The 24,636-nt window shown below is 35.1% G+C and overlaps 1 protein-coding gene and 1 long non-coding RNA gene across 4 annotated transcripts in view; one reads left to right on the top strand and one right to left on the bottom strand.

Annotated features, from left to right (window-relative positions):
• LOC148623506 (alpha-mannosidase 2-like) overlaps positions 1-10,925 on the bottom strand; it is a 78,390-nt gene extending 67,465 nt beyond the window's left edge. For both annotated transcript variants that reach the window (XM_088565353.1, XM_088565354.1), the window contains exon 1: positions 10,839-10,925. The gene's annotated coding sequence lies outside the window, so the exon portion shown is untranslated. The remainder of the gene's footprint in view (positions 1-10,838) is intronic.
• Positions 10,926-16,449: 5,524 nt separating this feature from the next.
• Positions 16,450-24,585, top strand: LOC148623505 (uncharacterized). 2 transcript variants are annotated; one of them, XR_015919454.1, is made up of 3 exons: positions 16,450-16,980; positions 21,703-21,899; positions 24,136-24,585. It is a non-coding gene; the product is annotated as an uncharacterized LOC148623505 (long non-coding RNA). The 2 variants fall into 2 exon arrangements; XR_015919455.1 differs by lacking the exons at positions 16,450-16,980; positions 21,703-21,899 and adding an exon at positions 23,089-23,250.
• The last annotated feature ends 51 nt before the right edge of the window (positions 24,586-24,636 follow it).

The following is a 24,636-nucleotide window of genomic DNA, read 5'->3' as shown; positions in this document are numbered from 1 at the left end:
AACTAAAATCATACATACAAAGTAACAAAAGTAAATGAGCAACTCGGACTCCACTAAAAACTGGGAGCATGGACCAGGTGCACCGGTAGGGTAAGCATCCTCTGCTTTTCTAGAAACACCCGCCGAGTTTCTCACAAAAAGTCAAGTCCGGGGTAGACAAACGAGGAAAGGAAAACTATGACCCGTTGATTAAATCAGTTTTCATGGTGCTGATGAATACACCATAACGATCCACGAGTTTATGATGACGACCATAAAACTTCTGTAGTGATGACTTCAATCTTGTAGCAACATAACCCTGTTCCAGAAGCCTATTTGTTAGAGTTCTAGCGTGATACAAAAAGTCTGCGTAGTTTCGGAAAGCTCTGGCATAATGTACGAGTTGTGATATGAACACTCCATACACAGGAGCCGAAGGGATGTTGCCACAGATGAAAGGAAAGTTGACAATTCTGAATGAAAAGACATCACGTCTGTCATAAATTTTGGTCAATAGTTTTCCTTTACCATCGACTTCTAAGTGTAGGTCAAGATATGAGTAAGAGTGGCCATGTTTTTCAATGGATCAAAAATCCCCACCTCAGTTCTATGCAGGATACCCCAAGGAACATTTATACCAAGTTTGGTTCCAATTGGTCAAGTAGTGTCAGAAAAAGAATTTTGAAAAATTGTTAACGACAATGATGGACGACAGACGATGACAGACACCCAGTGATGGCAATAGCTCACATGGCCTATGTCCAGGTAACCTAAATATTTACAGAGAAGTAAATTCATTAAAAATTTTTAAAACAAACTTATCTGATAAAAGCATTACAAAAAAGTGCGGAAAATGCGGACACATGGACACCTGGCATTTCCATGTCCCTTCGCGATGTGTCGCGGGGAAGAAAAATGTGTCAAAATTTCAAAAAGATTGGATAAGTTTTACTCAAGTTTTCGTAAATATACTAAAGTATGCCAATGACGACAACAATGGCAACACTGACAACTCCAACATGGTGATACCATCATAAGTAGTGTCCGACAAGTCTCGTAACTTAACTTCAAGAAGAACAAACAAGAGGCTCCCAGGAGCCTGAATTGCTCACCTGGTTAAATTTTTGCCTTTCGAAGGCAATATCTCTACAAGTTGTCCAACAATTTTGACTCAAAGAAGACTTTTTATAGGACTTATCAAAAGGATCATTTCATCAATTGAAAGTTTCATTCTATCTATTATAGTTTTCAAGACATTGACTGACAACTGCTAGAAACATAATTTTTTGTCTTTCAAGGGCAATAACTCTAACAAGAAGTTGTCTGAAAACTTTCATCCCCACAAACTTTTGTAGGCCTTATTATAAGAATTAATTCAGCAACTAAAAGTTTCATTCTATCTATCATAGTTTTAAGATACTGGCTGAAAACTGTAAAATAAAACAATTTTTCAACTTTCAAGGGCAATAACTCTTGCATGGAGTCGTATGACAACTTTGATCTCTAGTGACTATTGTAGGCCTTATAATAAGGATCATTTCAGTAAATGAAAGAATTTGGCTAACCCTAACAGTTTTGGAGATATATGTATATGCAAAAAACTACTATCTGACCCCTATGTTCTATATTAAGTAATGGTGGCCCTGTTTTTTCGATGGATTGAAAATCCTCACATCAGTTCTATGCAGGATACCCCAAGAAACATTCATACCAAGTTTGGGTCCAATCGGTCGAATAGTGTCAGAGGAGAAGATTTTTTTAAAGAAATAACATTAAAAATAGCCAAAAATATGTCAAAAAGGGCAAAAACTCCAACATGGCTTAATGGATTAAAATGAAAATTTGACCACAGGTAGATCTCATCATGCTGAACACATTTACCCTATGTCATAACTTATGCCTTTTACTTGCACTTTAAGGCCCTCAATTCCTAATAGGATTAACTCATACCGAATAATTATTCCCAGTCTTCCATTGGTGCTAGGGCACCTGTAGTACTATTTCAGAGATCCATTTGCTAATTGTCAAATTATTGTCTGGAGTTTTTGTCTGTTTGCCGGTGTGATTTAAAAGTCCGAGAGATACCATGTTTTGTTTACATGTTAGAAACCGAACTCATTCACTCGTTCAGATATTTTGTAAAAGACAGAGTATGTGATGAAATAACACAAATTCCAATATTTATCTTAAAATAACTATATAAAAAATTTTTCAATCTGAGCATGTAAAAGACTGACACAAACATCTGCTGAAGTTTGATAAAATGACCGGAATGGGCTGTCAAAATTTCCAAACCCTTGGTCTGGACAGAAAATGCTTGTTTTCGAATGTTTTTTGTTCCCTAACTCCATAACAGCACTTGTCCCACATCCTTAAAGCAATCCCAGCCCAACCTTTGTGGTATAGAATATTGAGTTAAATAGGTAAACTATTTTAAGTTCTTGTTTTTGACACTTTTTTGGAGCCGAATTCCAAAGCAGTTGGGATCATAACAACCAAAACCAATATCAATTTTCATGTTGTGATTTGAAACCTTTTCTAAAATTTTATACAGATCAAACAACTACTGGTAATATCCAAGTTACCAGTATGAGATGAGGACCAAGTGTGTACTAAGTATGACTCACACACCAACATTGAAGACCACAATGCCATATCATAATAAGGCCACAAAATTTTTGTGTATAAAAAGTGATAAAAAACAGTGAGTTAGTGCCATGAAGATTTTTTCAATTCAAGGGGAGACAAAAGCAGTGTAAGAAACTTAATTTTTGGTCAACATAGATCCATCATAATTTTATGTAGACCGCACTGTACATTTTAAAGGAAATTGAGCCAATTTCATCATAGACCTGCTTGATTTTACATAGACTAAGTCTGTAGGTCTACTGCTTGTTTCTTTCACAACAAAACTAGATGTAAAAGATAAAGTTCAAGATGTATTAACAATTTAACTTTCATGTAAAAACCATTGTGATGGTTGTGGACCCCACTGTGGTAAAAGTGCTGTACACTCATTAATAACCTTCAAATGTCACCAACTATGGTACACTACACATTACCCTAAGCTGATCTATCTTCATGCCAAATATCAAAAGCACACATACAAGTGATAAAATGCCTCGTTGAGCACAGCTAGATACGCCTGCAGAGGTCAAGCCCTAAACAGATTGGGCAGATATGGGCAAAAAATATAAGCCTGATAAAGCTCTGAATTTGATTCTTATTTAACATTTAACACTGAATATATATAAAAAAATAAAAAAGAAGCTCATAGTAGTAAACAAAAAAAACAAAAAAACAAAATTTCAACTATTTGCAACCACTACTGAGTTATAGTCCAAAAGCTGTGAATCAAAAGTCCCATAATTCCAAATAGTTAAATCATAAAATTTACAAAAATTGGAAGGGCTTACATCAATATAAATTAACATTTGACCAAAGTTTCATTGACATTACTGCAAGGGTTTTTGAGTTACAGTCAGAAAACATAAAATCGAATGGTAGCTCACATCGATGGAAAAAGAAACAATTCACCCAGGTTTGACCAAAATTGAGGCCATTTAAGGGCATTTTTGAGTTATTGTATGAAGCGTAAATGGCAAACAGATGGACAGGCAGACACTTGTATCCATAATGCATCCAGTCTAGACAGATGGGCAAATAAAAACACAAAAAAGTTATAGCCTGGGCACAAACTTGTCATGCATAGATTCATTAATTTGAAATTGAGGTCAAAGTTTAAGGTCACCAAACATGAAATGCTACACACTGTTTTGTGCTTATTTACCCAATATGAAAAGCCTTCACCAGGAGACAAAATAATTATAGCCTGGTCACAATTTGTTACAGAAAGACAGATCATCTTTTGTGGAAGGGCTCTAATAAAACAAAGGACCTTTTATTACATAAGATAAAAATGACAGCAAGTATGTGTTTGAATGATAAAAAAATGAGAGAACATAAAAAAAACAAGAAGTTACTGCTTCTTTGTATCAAGGAATTAATAACTTTGATCATGTGTTTCCACTATTGAAGTCTCTTCAGTAACACTTTATGCCAAAATTTTGTAGTTTATGTTTCTTAAACTGATGCATTACACACTTTAACTTTACATGAATTAGATTCACATTTGATTACATATAATGATTAGTTCCCAAGTCATTTGAAAAATATATAATATAGGCATGAGGAATTATTTTCTTTTCTTGCATTAATATTTACATTTGTAGAATTAGTATTCTCAAACGCATCTATACTTCTAATTAGGCATAATGCACAAGGCACAGACATGCAGTGACATAGATCATCATTTTATAAATTAATACATCTTTTTTATTCATATTAAATCAAGATATATCTTCTACCTTTTCATTATACAAAATAAACTTACCAAAATTACATATTTTTTTCATGTTCTTAGTTGTATTTTCAACATCTTTAACTCATGTTTTTTTCCTTTTTTCCTTATTCAATTTTTTCCTTCACATTTATTTTTGTTTCACCATTAATGGAAAAGACTGCTTGTCACTTCTTACATGTACATGTACATTTATATTTAGAGTCCAGGAATTATGCCATCTTTTGAGACTTACTTAATTTGATTGGTTGTCTCCCTTTATAAGATGTTAATTTTTCAAAAGCTTAGCTCTCAGTGAGATAATTGTCAACATAATGATTGCAGTACAAAAAAATACAAAATTCACTCAGTAATGTTGGTTTCTTACCACTGTCAAAATAAATACATGTAAATGTATTGATATATTGGTGTAGCCTATGAGCAAGGTTACATCTTTTCATTTTTTTATTTCATATTATACTCCAAAATTGCTGTCAGTCTGCATAGTTTTAGGCAAAACACAGCTGGAACTAGAGATCAGGCATGAAAGCTATTAGCATGTAATGCTTTATCTCAATCTTCCATAGGAAAGCTAAAGTATTGAGGCCACAATATCCCCAGCAAGAATGTCATATTGATAGTGATACTGTCAGCTGTTAGTGTTATTTTTATTTTTAATGAATTTTTACCTTTAAATTACTTTATAAACCCTTCTGTCATAATTTATCATTCAAACATCATTGCAGTACTTTGCAAGTTTCTTAATGACTGCTAATTTTAAGAAGCAGAGAAAAAATCTCCAAATTTCCCTCCATAGAAAATGTTTGTTTTCATATTTGGCGGCCATTGTAGATGTTTTTCAAGTTGCAAAATATCTCGTAATTTAGAGTATTTAAATACTCCCTAAGTATTTAGAATGGATTATTTTGGTCATTCATGATCAGTTTTACAATTATTTTTTTTTGTAATAAGTTATCTCTATTGTATTATAAAGGAACTCTTCATGAACTTTTTCATTGAGGATGACTCCATACTTTAACTACTTTCATTTTCAACATGACGTCATCCAAAACCTATTTTTAGTTTAATCATTAAAGTATGGTGTGTTAAGGGAATCATTTAATGCAGAATTTCATACTGAATCTCCTAGTATATCATGAGTCAGGATTTATTGTGTATTTATAAAGTTATATGTCCCAAAAAGTATCGTGAGCCAGCGTATGAGAATATCGGGCCATATATATACGGCTCAGATGCACTCATGGTGTCACGTCGTTTCAAGTGTTTCATGAACTGACGTTACAAGTCTTAGCAGATATAATGTGAAAGCATAGGAACGATGCATTATGATACTGAACTAGAATTTATTGATAGGGAAAAGCTAAAAGTAATTACTGAATTTTATTTATAACTCTGTATGAAATTACTCAAGGTAATATATTAGTGCAATAGGAACGACACTATATTCACTTAATTCTAACTTAATGATATAACGCATAGATTACTAAAGGAACGACATCCCTCCACATTGACTTTCTATAGACCGCAATATAAAGCATAGCTATTTTAATCAACATATGGCTCACGACACATTTTGGGGCAATATCAACCAGTAAATTTATCTGGTGAAATATTATTATGGAAAGTCAGCATCCATCTTACTTAATTATTAAGTTTACACAAGCTGATATATGTTAATGTTATCGCTACACGAGGAAACTGGATATTATCAACCATAATAAACTATGACAATTTACAACTTAGCTAGAATTTATCACCGACTTAACACAGAAATACCACTATCAAATATAGCCAACACTCAGCTAAAAACTAAGGTCTCACAAATCGCTTGCAAACATACATCACCACTCGCCTGCCTGTGACAATATTATTTATACTTGTAGATTGTAATTATCTAAATTTATGAGTATTTAAACAATACAAGTAAATTTAGTTCAATAACATACAAGAAATAGCTGAATACATAAAAACAATAGTTTATCAACCTTGCATGCCCATTCATTTTTGTTTTGCTTTCTTGGTAAGCTAACAAACCACAGAACTAGGTTTAAACCTGAAACACTCTAGGATCTGATAAATAATGAACCTTATCATTATTTAGTTGTGTTCAAGAAATAGGAGTTTTACACAACTTGATACCCTCTCTAACTCTGCATTTGAATGTATTGAAGTTGAACAATAGTGGAATTGTGAGTATATACATACATGTACATGTACATGTATATGAAAGTCTTAGATTTCCATTAGGTTTTTTTTTATAGATTGACCATATTGTATAATCAAATCTACCAGAGAATGTCAAAATTCATTTAAATATCATGTGACACGACAATTAACAACAAATGCCAGAAGTACAAGGAACGGTAGAATGAAAGAAGCTAATCAGAAATACTTGACCATTCTTGCAATGGTACATTAAAAAACAAGGAGGAAGAACTTTCTGAATATGAAAGTAACCTTAAATCATAAAAAAATGGGCACTTTTTCATTGCATTTTTAAAATCCTTTCTCCAGTAGTTTTAGGCCATCAATCAGGAGCAGTAGATTTTCTTCACTTCTCGTGAAAGAGTAATCAAGGGAACCAAGGTTAATAGCAGTAATCAAAAGAATGTAATCCTGGGACAAAGACCAGACATGGAAAACTGACATACACAACAAAGAACATAGAGTAACTAAAATCATACATATAAAGTAACAAAAGCAAATGGGCAACTCGGAATCCACTAAAAACTGGGAGCATGGACCAGGTGCACTGGATGGGTAAGTGTCCTCTGCTTTTCTTGAAACACCCGCCGAGTTGCCCATAAAAAGTCAAGTCCGGGGTAGACAAAAGAGGAAAGGAAAGCTATGACACGTTGAACAAATCAGTTTCCATGGCCCAGATGGATACACTGTAACGATCCACAAGTTCATGATGAAGGCCATAAAACTTTTGTAGTGAAAACTTCAATCTTGTACCAACATAACTCTGCTCCAGCAGCCTATTTGTTAGAATTCTAGTGCAATACAAAATGTCTGCGTAGTCTCAGCAAGCTCTGGCATAACTTATGAGTTGAGATATGAACACTCCATACGCAGGAGCCAAAGGGATGTTGCCACAGATGAAAGGAAAGTTGACAATTCTGAATGAAAAGTCATCACGTTTGTCGTAAAGTTTGGTCAATAGTTTTCCTTTACAATCGATTTCTAAGTGTAGGTCAAGATATGAGGCTGACTTCACAGTGTCTGTAGTATCCTTTATCTCAAGTTCTTTTGGGTAGATGCGATGTATCAAATCCCCGAAATTAGGATTGTTTAAAGATAATACGTCATCTATATAGCGGAAACTGAGATTAAAGGATCTAGCCAAACGATATTCTTTCTATCTGATCAGATCAGCTATAAAGTCAGCCTCATAAGAGTGAAGGAATAGGTCAGCATGTAAAGGAGCACAATTTGTTCCCATTGGAATGCCGATCGTTTGTTGAAAAACATGTCCACCACACTGGACAAATATGTTGTCGATTAAAAATTCCAGCATTTTGTAAACATCTTTCTCTGTATATTTGGAAGATGATTTGGAATTATTTCTTACGAAGTATGAGGAATCTCTACCAAGAACTATATATTTGTATCTAGGTGTACCATCTTTTTTGGAAAAACAACGATGTATAATGTTTTTAAGTCGGGATTTTAACTGAGTATGGGGAATAGAAGTATACAGTGTTGAAAAATCATAGGTTTTAATGCTATTATATTCAGATAATAGTCTTGAACTTATTGTCTCCAAAGGATCTTTTGAATTTTTCAGGATCCACATTGAATTAATACCACTACGGGAGTAACAAGTGTTGCGGTAGGACTGCAGACCCTCTTTGACAGTTGTGAGTATAGAAGTTAAAAATTTTGAAAGAGGTTTGGTGGTATATTTTGCAGATCAAGCTATGAAACGTTGTTTGTATGGATTCTTGTGAAGTTTAGGAATCCAGTACATAGACGGTAAATCACAATCATCGTCCTTGGTAGAGAGACAAAAGAGGATAGCACAGATTTATCGTTTTCCACATTTTCTTCTTTGGAGAGAGTGGTAGCAGTATAGGTCTTATCACTGCTATTATTTTCTATGTCTACCTCTGATAATAAACATTGGATATCAAATGTTTTGCAGACAAAAACAATGTTGTTTTGGGCTTTGTCTGCTGGTACGACAACATACTTGTCATGTATAGTAGACAATGTTTTTGCTACATCGGAGTCTTTGAAAACTGATGTAGCCTTGGCACTTAATGATCTACTTAAAACTTTCATTTGTTTCAAAATTAAAGACCTCACGGCCTTTAACCACTCTGACAGAGAATCAATGTCTTCTTGTTCTCGTTTTATCCATTTTCTTGTGTAGTCCTCCACGCATCCGTAAGAACTTTAAAGTTATAATTTCAATTTATGGAGCGTGGTACACAGTACTTGGGACCTTTAGAAAGGATATTACGCAGATGATTCATTTTTGATGATGGACCAATCTCCTATAATGACATGACCAGAAGGACCATATTTGAATGGAGAGTTTTTACAAGATCAGGTGGTTTAGCCTTGAAGTCCTCAATCTCGAAGTTCTGCAATAGCCCTTTATAATTGAAAATTGTGGATGCAATGGGTGAAGTACAGGAATATGAAATAATTGGTATGGATTTGTCTTTGAAATATGGGGGAATTGTGTTGGTAATGTTTTTGTGATGGAGGATGTTAGCCAAATTAATTGCATCTATACCTTTGTTGACAAACAGTAGTGGAAGAAAATATCGTTTTTCTTCATCTTGACTTTTCACACAAACTGGTTTAAAGAGTCTGTGGTAACCAATATCTAAAATGATGGCAACAAGTCTGTATAATGATGAGGTAGGGTCAGAAACAGGAGTGTCAAGACTTCTTTTGTAAAGGAAGTGTAGTAGAGTGAGAGGTATAGAATAGTTTGGTTCTAATGTGATGAAGTCCAAGAGGTTTTTGTATGAAAGGAAGGAGACCATCTATTAAGACATCATGTAACTTAGGTGACATGTAGTGGCAATGGCCATGACTCCTTTCATGTCTTGCAGTTTTGTCTAATAAATTCATTATATTTATGCTATTGTTATATTGGCTTGAAAGGTTTGCTATACTTTCGTTGTTGTCATTGCATTCATATTGTACTGCAGTACCTGGTCTGCGTATCCAGTACTCCTCTCTTTTCCTACAATAGTTTTTACTTAGAATGGGACTGTTCATAGGATGGTAAATTTTTTCTAAAAAAACGAACTTTCATAGAGATGATCTTGTTGATTAAAATGTTGATAAACTGTAGGGAATTTGGTGGTATTTATTCCCAAACGATGACCGTACATTCTTTTGTTTTATTTTTCTTGTGTTTCACTGACATATATAAGACTGCATAAGTTGCATTCTAATCCGTATATTAAGTTTGTTGATTTGCAACTTAAGTCATCGTGACTTCTTGTATGAAAGGTTTTGTTTGATAGGGAACTAGAGAAGAGTCGGTTATAAGAATGTTGCATGTTTTGCAATTTTTAATACCACATTTTGATATAGTACAATGTGGGTTGTCATCGTTGTAGTCAAATATATCATTTAAAATGATGGAACATGGTTTGATTATTTTTAAATAGTCCAAATTTTTGTACTGAAATAGATGGTCTGCAAACTGAACGTGTGATTGGGTACATTTTGTTGTAATGGTTGGGGCACTATCCATACCAGATGTGAGCGTGCTAAGATTCCCATCCTGGGACACCACAGTCTTACAAGACAGCAGTGTGTCCGATCTGCTGTCAGCTTTGGGCCTTTTTATACTGGGCGACGTCCAAGCCTGTTTTTCTTCCATTCTTCTTGTTAAAACCATAAAATTGCATTACTGGGATGTGATGATACCCTCAGGGACAAAATCCACCAGAGCGGTATCGACCCAGTGGTGTGAACGAGTAATCAAGAGAACCAAGGTTATAATGGTAATCAAAAGAATATAATCCAGTGATGAGTTAGACATCTATAGATACAAAATGTATAGTGGCTGGGAGTCATTTCAACATAAACATTAGATAATAAAGATGTGAGCAGCAAACATTATGATTACCTGCACTTCACAAGTAACTATTCTCTTAAATAAATGTACATGCAAGGATTCATATCCCTGGAATATGTAATTTGTAAAGTTCATCTCACTTGCTGTCAAAGTGCTTATATATTCTGTAGTTCAGAACTGATATTGACTGCAGCCCAAACATTTGCTGAACAACAGTAGCTAAGATGTGGACAAGCACTGGTCACAATGTACTGAAAAAACATATTGCTATTGTCTACCAACTTGTAGTACATTGACCAAGAACTTTTCAGAGATCTGTGGGTCAAGAAGAAAGTTGCATAACTTTTCACGTTAGCACATGCGAACGAAACTTGGGAACAAGAAGTTTCATTAAATGTCTGAATATCTGTATTAAAGAATGTCTATAAACGAATCCACAATACCTACCATTATGAGTATAAACATCATTTAGATGACAGTTGACAGTTTGAAATTTACCTGGCTGTACACCTGAGAACTGAAAATAGACTAAATTCGAACGCGGTCTCGGGAGCAGTTTTCGGAATCTTTATGATGCCTATTTCATTAAATTTTAAGAGGAGTTGTGCAGCTTACGAGTTTCAAACATTTACGATCAATTATATATCCACACAAAAAATATTTCTGAAGGTTCTGAAAACGAACTCTGGAGGTCCATATATATTTGAGGACCCGGCGGGACCTCCTTAAATTGATTGATTGATTGTTGTTGTTTATTGCCGTTTCGGTGACCAGGGCCATATCACGGCAAGAACATTTAATGCAAGGAAAATATTAAAAGCAAGATCAAAGTCTCTTCATAAAATAATGAAATTAAAACAAACAGCTATTTACATATAAAAAAATACATAAAAGGTGAACCTAAGACATAAAATACATATAGAAACATAACTTCGATAAAGGTTACAGACCACCAATTCAACCAATGAGCATTTGGAACGTAGGCAAAAATAGTCCTACGCAGAAATTACCCCTGTTCCTCATAGTGCTGTGAAAAAAGTTCTCATCTTATTTAAAAAATGTAAACAGTTTCTGAAAGGAAAACATTTCTGTACATTTTATAGGTGCATTTTGCTTCTTGTGATGTGAAACCTAATCTCCATAATGATTTTTAAATATACCCCTATCTTGTGAAAACACTGGGATTTCCCATGCTATTTATAGACCCTTCACTTCCGGTGACCAGTACTGCACTGCAAGTCTGCTAACCCCACATGCCATTCTGAGGATTGTGAGCTGACATATGTAGAATCATGCTGATATATAGTCCTCTGCAGGTTAAAGTTAAGGTAAAGTCCAGAGAAGCCATTGAATATTGTGAAATTAGCATAGAAGCCTATGGAAAGTGGAATTAGTGGTTTTTAGCCTAAAACATTTAAAATATTGAAAAATCAAGGTAGGTATCCAATTTAGATTTTATTAAATAAACCGATGTCCCGCAAGAAATCGATAATGTTTTTAGATGAAACGGTCTTGAACAAATCAAACATATTGGCGCAGTCAAAATAATTTTGCCTGATGTTGGCAAAATCCACACAATCTAGAAGAACATGTTTGATAGAGAAAGGGCAATCACATGGGATACACTCAGGTGGAGGATCACCAACAAGCAAATGGCCATGTGTAAATCTAGAATGTCCAATGCGGCATCTAGTCATGACCACCTGCTCTTTGCGATTGCCCGACCCGGATTGATGAACGCCTAGATCGGGTTTTATGGAATTGAGTTTGTTGTGTTCAAGACCGTCCCATCGGTCCTGCCACATCTTTAAAATATATTTCCTTATTAAAGTTTTAAAATCGGTGTATGGCAAACTAACGTCCTTTATTATTTCATTTAATGCCTTCTTGGCAACCCTGTCTACAACTGAATTCCCCTGAATACCAATATGACTGGGTACCCAGAGAAAAACAATCTTTATATCGAATTCCCGAAGTCGATGAATAAAATATAAAATTTGTAAGATAAGAGTGTTTTTCAGTTTGTGATTCTTAATTGCCAAAAGACAGCTCAAAGAGTCAGAACAAATAATAAACTGTGACAGATTAGATTGAGTAATCAATTTAAGTGCTAACAATATGGCTCGAGCTTCAGCTGTGAATATAGAAGCGCTTGATGGCAACCGTTCAGTTACAGTTCTGTCACCATGGACAGCAGCACATGCAACGCTATCACCATCTTTTGAGCCATCTGTATACACCGTCGAAAAATCTGGATAATTTGCTTTAATTTCAGAATTTTTTTGTTGTAAAAATAAAGGATTGGTATCGGACTTTTTATATTCACGCAGATCAAAAATGAAAGAAGGGTGTGGAAGCTCCCATGGAGGACATTTCGAAGTAACAACCCTCCTTAAATTAAACACGTATCTATCATAGACCTGTAATTAATAGGTCTCTGTATCTATGTAGGTCCTGAAAAAACCATACCAGGGGCAGATTCAGGCGGAGGCGTGGCGGTCGTGCGCTCCCCCCTAATATTTACAAAGCATGGGTTTTCAGAGGTAGATTTAGGCGGTTTTAGGTTGAAACTTTAACTTATCGCTAACTTTACCACAAAAGATATCTACATTGCATCCACCCTGGAAGAATATTTCAAAGATTTAACCTCAAAATATTTTCGCCTCGCTCCGCTCGGTGAAATTTTTACTGTGCGCCCCCTGCAGGAAATCTTAAAATCGAATTGCACCATTGAGGTCCAGCATTATTTAAGAAGCTCCATGATTAGATTTGTGTTGTCCACAAATAATTGAAGGTGTCCTGAAATCAAATTGTGGAGGACTATAAATAATTTGGATTAAAAACCGCTCCTCATATGATAGATCTTTTGTTAACCGTGTCATAGTTTTAATCTTTCGCCTACCCCGGCGTGAGATTTTAATACCAGCAACTCAGCGAGTGTTTCTAGTGTAACGAAAAGAAGTCAAGTAATGTCATATAGTTGTTATATTTTTAGTTTTAATAAAAAAAAATTGCGTAGGAGGACGAAAAAAATCCAACTGCAGTTGATTTATATTCTAAAACCAACCTCGCGAGAATCAAAAATACATTTTTAATTTTACTTGTAAGGCAAATGAAAGGTCATATTCTTCTCGTGAAGTTGTGTTGAGTTAGAAAATTTTTCCATGACTTACATACAACTTACACCGACAGAGAGAGACCCGTAAGAGTATTCAAGGTTGTTAAAAAACAATCATCATCATGAAGTTCTGGTGAGGAATAGTTTTAAAAACCGTTCGAGAGCAGAAGAGGAACATGTTTGATTAGGCTTGCCCTGATTGCGAGCGGCAGCGGAAACAAGGCTGGGAGAAAAATAGGCTTGGTATACGAAACACAGCTATAGTAATTCATTAAACGGATGAATTAAAAACGGTTTTGATAAACTCGCGAAAACCTATACGAACCCGACCTGTTTGAAAACATGCTACAATAATGCGTCGCTCGGGGAAGTGCACTAGAGAAGCAGTGAACGCTTACTCTACCGGTTCCGTTAATCCATGTTCCCAATTTTTAGTAGAGCCCAGGTTGCCCCTTTACTAATTAGTACTTTGTTTTCTATGTGCTTGTTATTTTGGTTATTGTCCTTTGTTGTATATGTCTATTTTGCTTAGTCTATAGTCGTTATCCCTGGATTTTGTCCATTTTGATAACGGTTCGAATCTATAATGGTTGGAGCTTTGTGATTTCTTTGTCTCCATTTCCTGTAAAATTTTATCAAAATTCATTTGTCGTGATCTCATTCATAGAAAAAGTTTTGCTATCCAGACCGACGAGGTGACCCAAATTAATCCTCGATCTTCGTTTGCGAGTGAAGGTATAAAGTGTGCATGGGGAGTGTAAGGAATATAAATCCCTTCAGCCTTAAACGACTTCACGGTCGTCATGCATATTTCACTGTTAGTATTCCGGACATCTTTTATTCTGCATTGTGCAATGGAATATATAGAAAGATCGACATTTTTAAAAGAAGCATCCGAAAAGCAACATAGGTTAAAACACTTACTTCGACAAAAAATTACCTCAACGTGAACCAGGCACTATGGTTTTAGGTTCATTTCATGCGCCAACTTTCCAGTTTGAAGGCGACAATAATTACCATTTTGTACAGTTTTTATGTGCTATAAACGGTCATTTTCGTTCACAATTTACACTGAGGCAAATTTTAAAAGACTTGGGGTGCCATTCTTTCGCCTAAACGGTTTTAAAGTAGCCAAGCCGAGAATTAATTATTCTGACTTATAAGAAAAGAATGTCATAGCTTTAAAATGCACGAAGTGAAGGGTGTAACGGATATACGGAAAGTGCTATCATTTCAACTTTATTGTTATAGTGTTATTTAACCATACTTCGATTCAGCGTTAGTACATTCAGAACCATTTATTATATAGCATCTTAGCTTTCTTATAAGTCAGAATAATTAATTACGTTGTAGTAGTAGTGAACAAAGGGAACAAAAATATTTTTTTCAATTACTTTAAAGTGTATGTTCGCAATTTTATTTTCAAATTTTGCATATGCATTTGGAACACTATACTAATCAATAAAAGTAACTCTCAAATATTTATAGTACGCCTAAAATTGGCACCAAAACAAATATCAGGATAGTTTACTATTGAGGTCACGTGATTGGTCACAGGTGGCGTTATATTCGATTCTGGGCGTTGTCGTAGATATTTTATCATCTTCCAAATATACAGAAGAAGATGTTTACAAAATGCTGGAATTTTTAATCGACAACATATTTGTCCTGTGGTGGACGCGTTTTCCAACAAACGGTCGGCATTCCAATGGGAACAAATTGTGCTCCTGTACTTGCTGACCTACTCCTTCACTCCTATGAGGCTGACTCTATAGCTCATCTGATCCGAAAGAAAGAATATCGTTTAGCTAGATCCTTTAATCTCAGTTTCCTCTATATAGATGACGTATTATCTTTAAACAATCCTAATTTCGGGGATTTGATACATCGCATCTACCCCCAAAGAATTTGACATAAAGGATACTACAGACACTGTGAAGTCAGCCTCATATTTTGACCTACACTAAGAAATCGATGGTAAAGGAAAACTATTGACCAAACTCTACAACAAACGTGATGACTTTTCATTCAGAATTTCAACTTTCCTTTCATCTGTGGCAACATCCCTTCAACATCTGCTTATGGAGTGTCCATATCACAACTCGTAAGTTATGCCAGAGCTTGCCGAAACTACGCAGACTTTTTGCATCGTGCTAACAAATCGGCTGCTGGAGCAGAGTTATGTTGCTACAAGATTGAAGTCATCACTATAAAAGTTTTATGGTCGTCATCATGAACTCGTGGATCGTTACGGTGTATCCATCTGCGCCATGAAAACTGATTTGTTCAACGTGCCATAGTTTTCCTTTCCTCTTTCGTCTACCCTGGACTTGACTTTTTTATGAGCAACTCGGCGGGTGTTTCTAGAAAAGCAGAGGACGCTTACCTTTCCGGTGCAGCTGGTCCATGCTCCCAGTTTTTATTGGAGTCCGAGTTGCTCATTTACTTTTGTTACTTGGTATGTACATGTATGATTTTAGTTACTTTATGCTCTTTATTGTGTATGTCTGTTTTCCATGTCTGGTCTTTGTCCCTGGATTATATTCTTTTGATTACCGCTAGAACCTTGGTTCACTTGATTACTCTAATAACCGCAAGGTCACAAATCGAAGTGACCCAATATACACCGGTTAAGTCAATTACGATATGCGGCGCAAGGTAGATGAATGTTTCACCAGGGGTGGATTTAGGCGGGGGCGTGGCGGGCGTGCGTCCCCCTAAAATTTGCAAAGTATGGGTTGTCATGAATAGATTTAGGCGGTTTTAGGTTGAAACTTTAATTTCTCGCCATGAAAGAATTGTCTTCACATTTCATGTGGGGTGGGGCCGAATCAAACGGGAAAAAAGACAGGTACATGTGTAAGTTGAAAACAGTGTGAATTTGTCTTAATCTTAACATATTTATAGTACGGTTATCGCCTCGTGACAATTAAAGGAGATGGCAAATAGAAGTAGAACATTGATTTACTGGTTAATTTCATCATTTCCTTGGTTTATTTCGTCGTTCAACTTAGTTTGGCCCAACGACTGAATGTTTAATTTTCATCGTAGTTTGGCCCATCGACTAACAACGGCATGTTTTCAGCTTGGCCCAACGACTGAGTGTATTTATAATTTTCGTCGTGGTTTGGCACAACGACTTCTATACATTCAACGACAGTTTGTAGTCAACGCCAAATTTATTTCAATAGATGGTAATGCGAATTACTGAAATACTAATTCAGCGACAATGAAATTGAAATCGTCGTCATGAAATGGAGGAAAAATTGACACGTACATGTATTTATCACACGAGCTCCGTAACATGAATTGTGTGTTCGATAGCGAGTGATTATACTTACGGAGGATAGCCAATTTAATATATTATATATGAAATTTGAGGACTCAGCGCTGTAAACAGTGTGTAAATATTTTTTGTTTGTGTAAATGTCTTGGACAGAGGTCACAATGGAGGACGAGGTCAGTTTAGAGGTAACAAGACCAGTGAAGTTAAGGGTGATAATTTAAACGGGGAGTAGTCTCTAATGAAGGCAAATCAGGGCCTTTGCTATTTCATTTGATGAAAAAAAATAGCCCTGATAAAACTAAAAATTTGTACAAAATAATGGTTGGTTCGTCAAACGAGGCGGAAGTTGAAATACATGGTTGTAAATGTAAGACTCTTGTGGACAGACACAGTGGGTCAATAATATCTACTATTTCTGAGTCGGTTTGGAAAAATCTTAACCCAGTACCGGAGATTTTGAGTGCAAAATTTTTTATTGTCAGTCAGTGTGGCAAGCTGTGAAAAGTTTAGGTTACGTTGAGGTTGAGTTGAAGGTTCCTTTTGTAAATGGAAAAAGTTTTCTAGTGCCTTTGCTTGTAGTTCCTGTCACAGATTATAATAGTAAGGTTCCAGTTTGATCGGTACTAATGTTTTGAATTTATTCAAATATGATATGAGTGAGAATACATCTGGAAAAATTCCGAAAGCTTGGAATGTAGCTATGTCCTCTCTCACGAGTGAAAATACAAGTTTGGTTCATTCCACAAATAAGAGAGTTGTAAAGTTGATGCCTATGTCTGTTAAAACAGTGTCTGGAATGGTTATTGCTCAAGGTGACACAGGTTCTACCGTAGTTACTGAGAATTTACATTGTGAATTGTCGGATAGGGTATCAGTATGTCCTAGGGTTTTAGAATTGAAGAAATCTGGTAAATGTAGAATTCCTGTTTGGATTTTTAATATGACGGCAAAAATTGTTGAAATTAAGCCAAAATCTGTCTTATGTGGACTTAGTGATGTCAATGTTATACGCCATATCGATCCTTTCGATGATAGTGTTCAATCTGTAGATAGTTCTAAAACCAAGAGTGATGTTTTAGAGGAAGATATAAAGAAACTTTTTAAGGTTGATGAAAATTTATCTGGTGAGGTTAGACAAAGACTGTTCAGCTTGTTAGGCAAATGGAAGTCCGTGTTTTCAACAGGTCCTACAGATCTTGGGTATACAACATTAGTCGAGCATGAAATTAAGCTGCCTGATGATACCCCGTTTAAAGAACCTTATAGACGGATACCAAATATAAACATTTGAATTTTTAAGTAGGTTGAATCAGTTCATTACTGAACTGAATGTTGCAAATGGCCTATGTACACCATTCATTCACTCATATGTTCACCAGAGAAGTGCGGGTAGTAAAATCCGTTACAAATATTCGAAACTTGTTGATGGTGTCCATCCTTCTCCTGAACTTAACAATCAATGGTTGACACATTTGCAAAAAGTTATGTATGATAATGAACAGAAATTTTTGTAATTATGCTTTTTGTAGTTTTTATGAATGAGTAAATTTTGACTTTTTTTTCATGCGCGTAGCTGTCGTAAGGCAAAAAAGCTTTTGCCTGCACTTAATTTTGCCAATTTTTTTATTTTGAGATAAAATATATCCAGGAGAGGCACAAATGATGCTCTAAAACGCTATCTCCGCGGAGCTTCTGGGGAGGGGGCTTTGCCCTCTGGACCCTCTACCAGGGCTCTGCAGAATTCTGGGGTCTGTACTTAGTTATTTGTAATAATCATTCTAAAATACACTTTGCTATTTGGTCATGTTTGAAGAAACCGTGTGTTATTTCGAAACTAAATATACAGGATAATACATGTACAAGAGACAATAGTGCATGGACAGTGTTTCCTTTATCAGACGTTATTGTTGAAATTCGGTAATAGTGTTATGTACGTGTCTCTGGAACTAGGTGCCCGGAAACTTAGCGCGTTCACAGGACATAAAGGTGTCTATGTGACATTTTGTAGCTTGAGCTATAGCTTATCAACAGAGAAATAGTTTAAGCTACATGAAACGTACATGCATCTAAGGATAGGGTTGATTTCAACGATTGTGGGACAAGTTTGAGTAACAACTTGACAGACAGTGTCGACCTAGAGTTCGCTTAATTTAATTTCGACTTGAAATTTTAGAAACTGGGAAAAGTAGGTCATCTAGTAGTTTGTAGTTCAGTTATGCAGAATGTGGGGGAGTTTTGTGTTCATTCTTCTAGATGTTCTATGTAAACCGACAACAAACCTAAGTATTACGCAAACTGGTGCACTGCTATGATGCAACGTACATTTTTGTGTGATATTTTAAAGATAAATTGAATGTTATTCTAAATCAGAATGGTGAATTTAAATCAAAGAGTTTAATGTTAACAATTTACAACAATAAGCTTGAGTTTAGATACGTTTGAACTCGATTCCGGTTCTTTTATTTTATCATATCCTTTTTTTTTTGCAATTTGACGAAACATTCAAACAATCGATATAAATTGATTCAGTACATGAGTACTTTGATTAATTAAGAACCTGCAAGTGCTATTGTATTTGTGTATATCAAAGCTTTGATATCGATAACCTGGTGCTTATATAGCTACGAGGCGCCGAATGGGATTCTTATGGTTTTGTACTCAAAATTCAATTTTGTACAGACAAAAGTGAGTTTTGTTCAACAAAAATGAAACACAATACAAATTTAAATTTTGTCATACAAAGTAATCTTTCAGTAGACTAAAGTTACTTTTGTCATGACAAAATTCAATCTTGTATCACAGACTTTACTTTTGTTACCTAATTTGAATATTGGGTCATAAAAAGTCAATTTTGTATGCAAATTAGTTTACAGAATTCTTTCGATATGCAAATGAATTATCTCATCACGATTTTGTAAGGTCTCTCATTGGATATAGTAACCGCGTGTCTCGCAGACGCATGTTTCCGATTACTTCGAGCAAGGACATATCATATGGGTGATGTGCTATTCCACAAAAGTAATACCTAATAAAGTATTACTTACGTCTGCAAAATAGCGCATTTTTCTTTAAATGCTCACTAATAAAAGAACTTCGGGCAAATCTAGAAAACACTTCATTTTTATGATGATACAGGTGATCCTCGATCAAAAGACGACTACTAGTCAGTTCTTGATTTTGTGAAGTCAACGGGTCCCGAAATGATCCAAAAGTAGTCCGGTGTCAAAAAATGACTTCATCATTAAGAATCCTTTGCTAGTTTTTTTTTCGTTTTTATTGTGAGATTTTTTTCTTAAATCAATAGATTTTAATCATGGAAATGGGTAAGAACATCAAGCAAATAGGTTACAAGTATGGAATATTACACAAAAATATTAAAGATGTATAGAATAAAATCGACATGAACCACGAAGAGATCGACGGACTTTGCTTTGTGCATATGTAATTCGATAACCTGTATAAAAAATAGCCTACATTGGATTAAACCACATGTAAAAAACCACATTGTTCCTTTAAACACTCGGTTTCTTTCAATTATCTCTTCTGTTCCACAATTTATTGATGATTTTACTGTCACCAGTTCCATCTTCCAAAAATAACCCGAAAATGTCTGCTCCACGATCCGAAAGAATAATTTTTTTTATCCAAAAGAAATCCTTCATGTCTATGCACCGTGATCATGGGGTAGTTGTAGCATTTCTCAACTTAGGTGACGTAAAGGCATGTTAAGACTACTCTTTATATGAATGTTAGCACATACAGTCATGTTTAAACAATGTTATTATATAGATAGCAGTGTTTTATCGAATGTCCAGTGTAATAAATTTCGATAATTCACACTGAAGTAAATTCGGTAATTTCACTCTCGCGCTCTCCCGTCAAAATGTCACAACTTTGATATCAATCCGCCAATCATAGAATTTAAAATTCATATTGACAATATCGATAAATTATGAAGAAAATCTACATAATAAATAGGATAATCATTTGGTTATAGTGAATAACCAAACTATTATCACTCGTGCCAAGAACGCTTGAGGATTTAACTCGTGCGCGGAAAGAGTTCCGCACACTCGTTAAATCTAGGCGTTTTTCAGCACAGTGATAATATTTTGATTTGTAACAAATTACAAATCGCCTTTTTTCATTATTTTATCATCATTGTGACTAGAGAGTGGAGATTTAAGTGTCTGTCCTGGAAGATATTTTATAGATATGCACAATGGGTATAATTTAGAGTCGGTCATTTTCTTTCGTATTGAGGCATGTATTAGCGGGGTAGGGGTACCATTCTTTCGTCTACACGGATTTGAATATGTTTAATTAAGGATTCAAGTAAGGGTATATTTAACAATCCTTGTATGGGTATATTTGATTTGGCAAAAACATGACTGCTGTTACTAAAAATAGACCTTAGGTGTCAAATTGCGGAATTTTGCTCTAATAAGGAGTCGTCCGACAACTTAGATCAAATACAGACTTTTGTAGGTCTTACAATAAGGTTCATTTCGGGAATTGAAAGAATTTGGCTAAACCTAACGGTTTTGGAGATATATACGAAACACTTCTGTCTGACCCCTATGTTCTATTTTAGTAACTGCTGCAATGCTTTTTGATGGATTAAATATCCCCTCATTAGTTCTATGCAGAATACCTAAAGAACATTCATAACAAGTTAGGTTCCAATTGGTCAAGTAGTTATGGTAGAAGATTTTTGAAGGTAATAGATGATAAAAATGGCAAAAAAAACATTGAAAAAGGAAAGGACAATAACTCCAACATGGCTTCACACGAAAATTTGACCACAGATAGAACTCTATGTTCTGAACGCTTTTATCCAGTCAAAATTGTGCTTAACCTAAGGATTTAGGAGGTATATGTGTCTAACCCATTTATTCTATTTTTAGTCACGGCGGCCATGTTCTTCGACGGATAAAAAATACCCTCATACGTTTTATGCAGAATACCCTCAGGAACATTCATACCAAGTTAGGTTTTAATTGGTCAAGTAGTTTAAGAGAAGAGTTTTGAAAAATAATTAACGACGATGGATGACGACGACGGACACCAAGTGATGTCAATAGCTCACATTGCCGATAGCCAGGTGAGCTACAAAATGACTGAAAGATTTATTCTACAATATGAAAACAGGATGGAAAACTAAGATGCTTTCTACTGATGAAATAATTCTTGTGGCAATAGTGCAGTAAGGTCACAAGTCCAGCTTTGGAAAACTGAAAACTATATTTGAACAGATTAGCTATTCAGGCCAGGTGCGCAGCTGCCATTGGGCAAAAAGCTTTCGTCTGCACTCCATTTTGCCATTTATTTATTTTTTTGAGATAAAATACATCCAGGAGAGGCATAAATGATGCTCTTAAACGCTATCTCCGCGGAGCTTCGCCCCCCTGGACCTGCTGGGGGCCTTAAGCGGCCCTCAAACCCCCTGCCGTAAATTTGCCTACACTTCAATTTGGCCTCAGCTATGCGCCTGCCGGCTTTCTAGTGCCTCTCGTTGTTAATAAAATTCATTCATCCACCTACTTACATACTGGGAAACATATCCTTAGCATACTCCTTGCTGTTTTAAGGCAAGTATATATTAATAGTTATATATCAATTCTCTCAATTTACACATTTCTCTATAGTCTCAATTTAATTGATGCAAGCGTTGATTTGTTTTAGTTTTTGTGAAAAAACTGGAAAACACTATTTTATGACTAAAGGTGTATGGTTATAAGCCCATGATTATGGCCCCAAATATATTAACTTAGTTCTGATAACATAATTTTTTCAATACATAGTAATATGTACAAATATTAGAAAATAAAAGCTTGGTGACTTTATTTCATTGTAATTATGTTACAATATTGCCACAATGATTTAACAAAAACTGCTGAGGATTGTAGGGTTTGTTGCTTACATCCATGAAAGAGTATTCAAGGGAACCAAGATTCTAGTGGAATCAAAAGAATTAAATCCAAGGACAAAGACCAGATATGGAAAACAGACCATCACAACAAAGAACATAAAGTAACTAAAATAATATATACCAAGTAACAAAAGTATAAGAGCAACTCTGACTCCACTAAAAACTGGGGGCATGGACCAGGTGCACCAGTAGAGTAGGCTTCCTCTGCAATTTCAGAAACACCTGCCGAGTTGCTCATAAAAAGTCAAGTCTGGGGTAGATGAAAGAAGGAGGCATTGACCAAATCAGTTTTCATGGTGCAGATGGATGCACTGGAACGATCCACGAGTTCATGATGACGATGATGAAACTATGGCAACACTCAAAAACAACTTTATATATTTTCATATGATATACTATGTAATAATGAATGATTCATTTATCATGAAGTAGTTTCTTGGGCGTGGAACCATTTTGTTTCCAGAAATATGACCAGAAAGTGGCCAAAAAGTACAAAATTAATAGGATATCTAGATTTCAAAATGTAAGCAATGTTTCAGTCCTTTTAATGCGAGACTTTGCAGAATATGTTTTAGAAGCAATTATGGATTCAACTCTTCAAATTCACAATAAACATATATATATGACTTATCAAAAGGATCATTTCATCAACTGAAAGTTTCATTCTATCAATTATAGTTTACAAAATATTGGCTGAAAACTGCAAACAAGTTTTTTTGCCTTTCAAGGGCAATACCTCTAACAAGGAGTCATCCGACAACTTTGACTCAAAGAAGACTTTTGTAGGCCTTACCATAAGGATCATTTCTTCAATGAAATTTCAATCTAATCATAGTTTTAAAAATATAGGCTGAAAACAGAAAAATAAGAAAGTTTTTCACCTTTAAAGAGCAATAACTCTTACAAAGGGTCGACTGACCTGTCATTGATCACTGGAGATTTTTGTAGGCTTTATGATCTGGATCATTTCAGCAATTGAAAGAAATTGGCTAAACCTAACTGTTTTGGAGATGTATGAGAGAAACTTCTAACTGTCCCCTTAGTTCTATTTTTAATAACAGTGACCATATTTTTTTAAATAGATCAAAAATCCCTACATTAGTTCTATGAAAAATACCCTAAGGAACATTCATACTAAATTTGGTTCAAATTCGTCTGATAGTGTCAGAAGATAAGATTTTTTAAAGAAATAACATTAAAAGATAGCAAAAATGCTGAAAAAGGGCAATAACTCCAACATGACTAAACAGATTAAAACAATTTTTTTGGCAGATAGATCTCAATATGCTAAACACTTTTATCCCATCAGAATTCGGCTAAACTGAACGATTTTGGAGATATATATGCGAAAAACTACTGTCTGACCCCTGCTCTATTTTTAGTAATGGCAGCCTTTTTTTTTTAACAGATCAAAAATCCCCACAACAGTTCTATGCAGAATACCCAAAGGAACATTCGTACCAAGTTTGGTTCCAATTGGTTAAGTCAGAGGACAAGAGTTTTGAAGTATTGTTAACATGACGGTGGAAACCAAGTGATGGCAATAACTCAAATGGCCTTTGGCCTGGTGAGCTAAACAGAACATAATCAATGATTAATGATTAGACCAAGGCAATAGAGATATACAACAGAGAACAAGAAATAACCAAACTTACACGCACATAGGAACTGAAGTGAATGAGCAACCTGAAAAACTAGAAACATGGACCAGGTACACTTTTAAGGTACGAGTCTTCTGCTTCTCTAGAAACATCAGCCAAGTTACATGGATAAAAATACAAACAACAACATTTTTTCTGAATTTTAGACCAATGTTTATGTATGGCATAAGAATGACCTCATTAAATGCTTTTTATATAGTAGCTTAAAGCAGCAGAATGTTCTTTTCATTTAAAGTAAAGTAAACACG

The sequence above is a fragment of the Perna viridis genome, chromosome 2 (genome assembly GCF_037379345.1).
Source record: "Perna viridis isolate PV_CMFRI_1.1 ecotype Kerala chromosome 2, ASM3737934v1, whole genome shotgun sequence".
Classification (NCBI taxonomy): domain Eukaryota; kingdom Metazoa; phylum Mollusca; class Bivalvia; order Mytilida; family Mytilidae; genus Perna; species Perna viridis.
The sequence above is the reverse complement of the archived record's forward strand: the minus strand, read 5'-3'. Positions and strand labels throughout refer to the sequence as shown.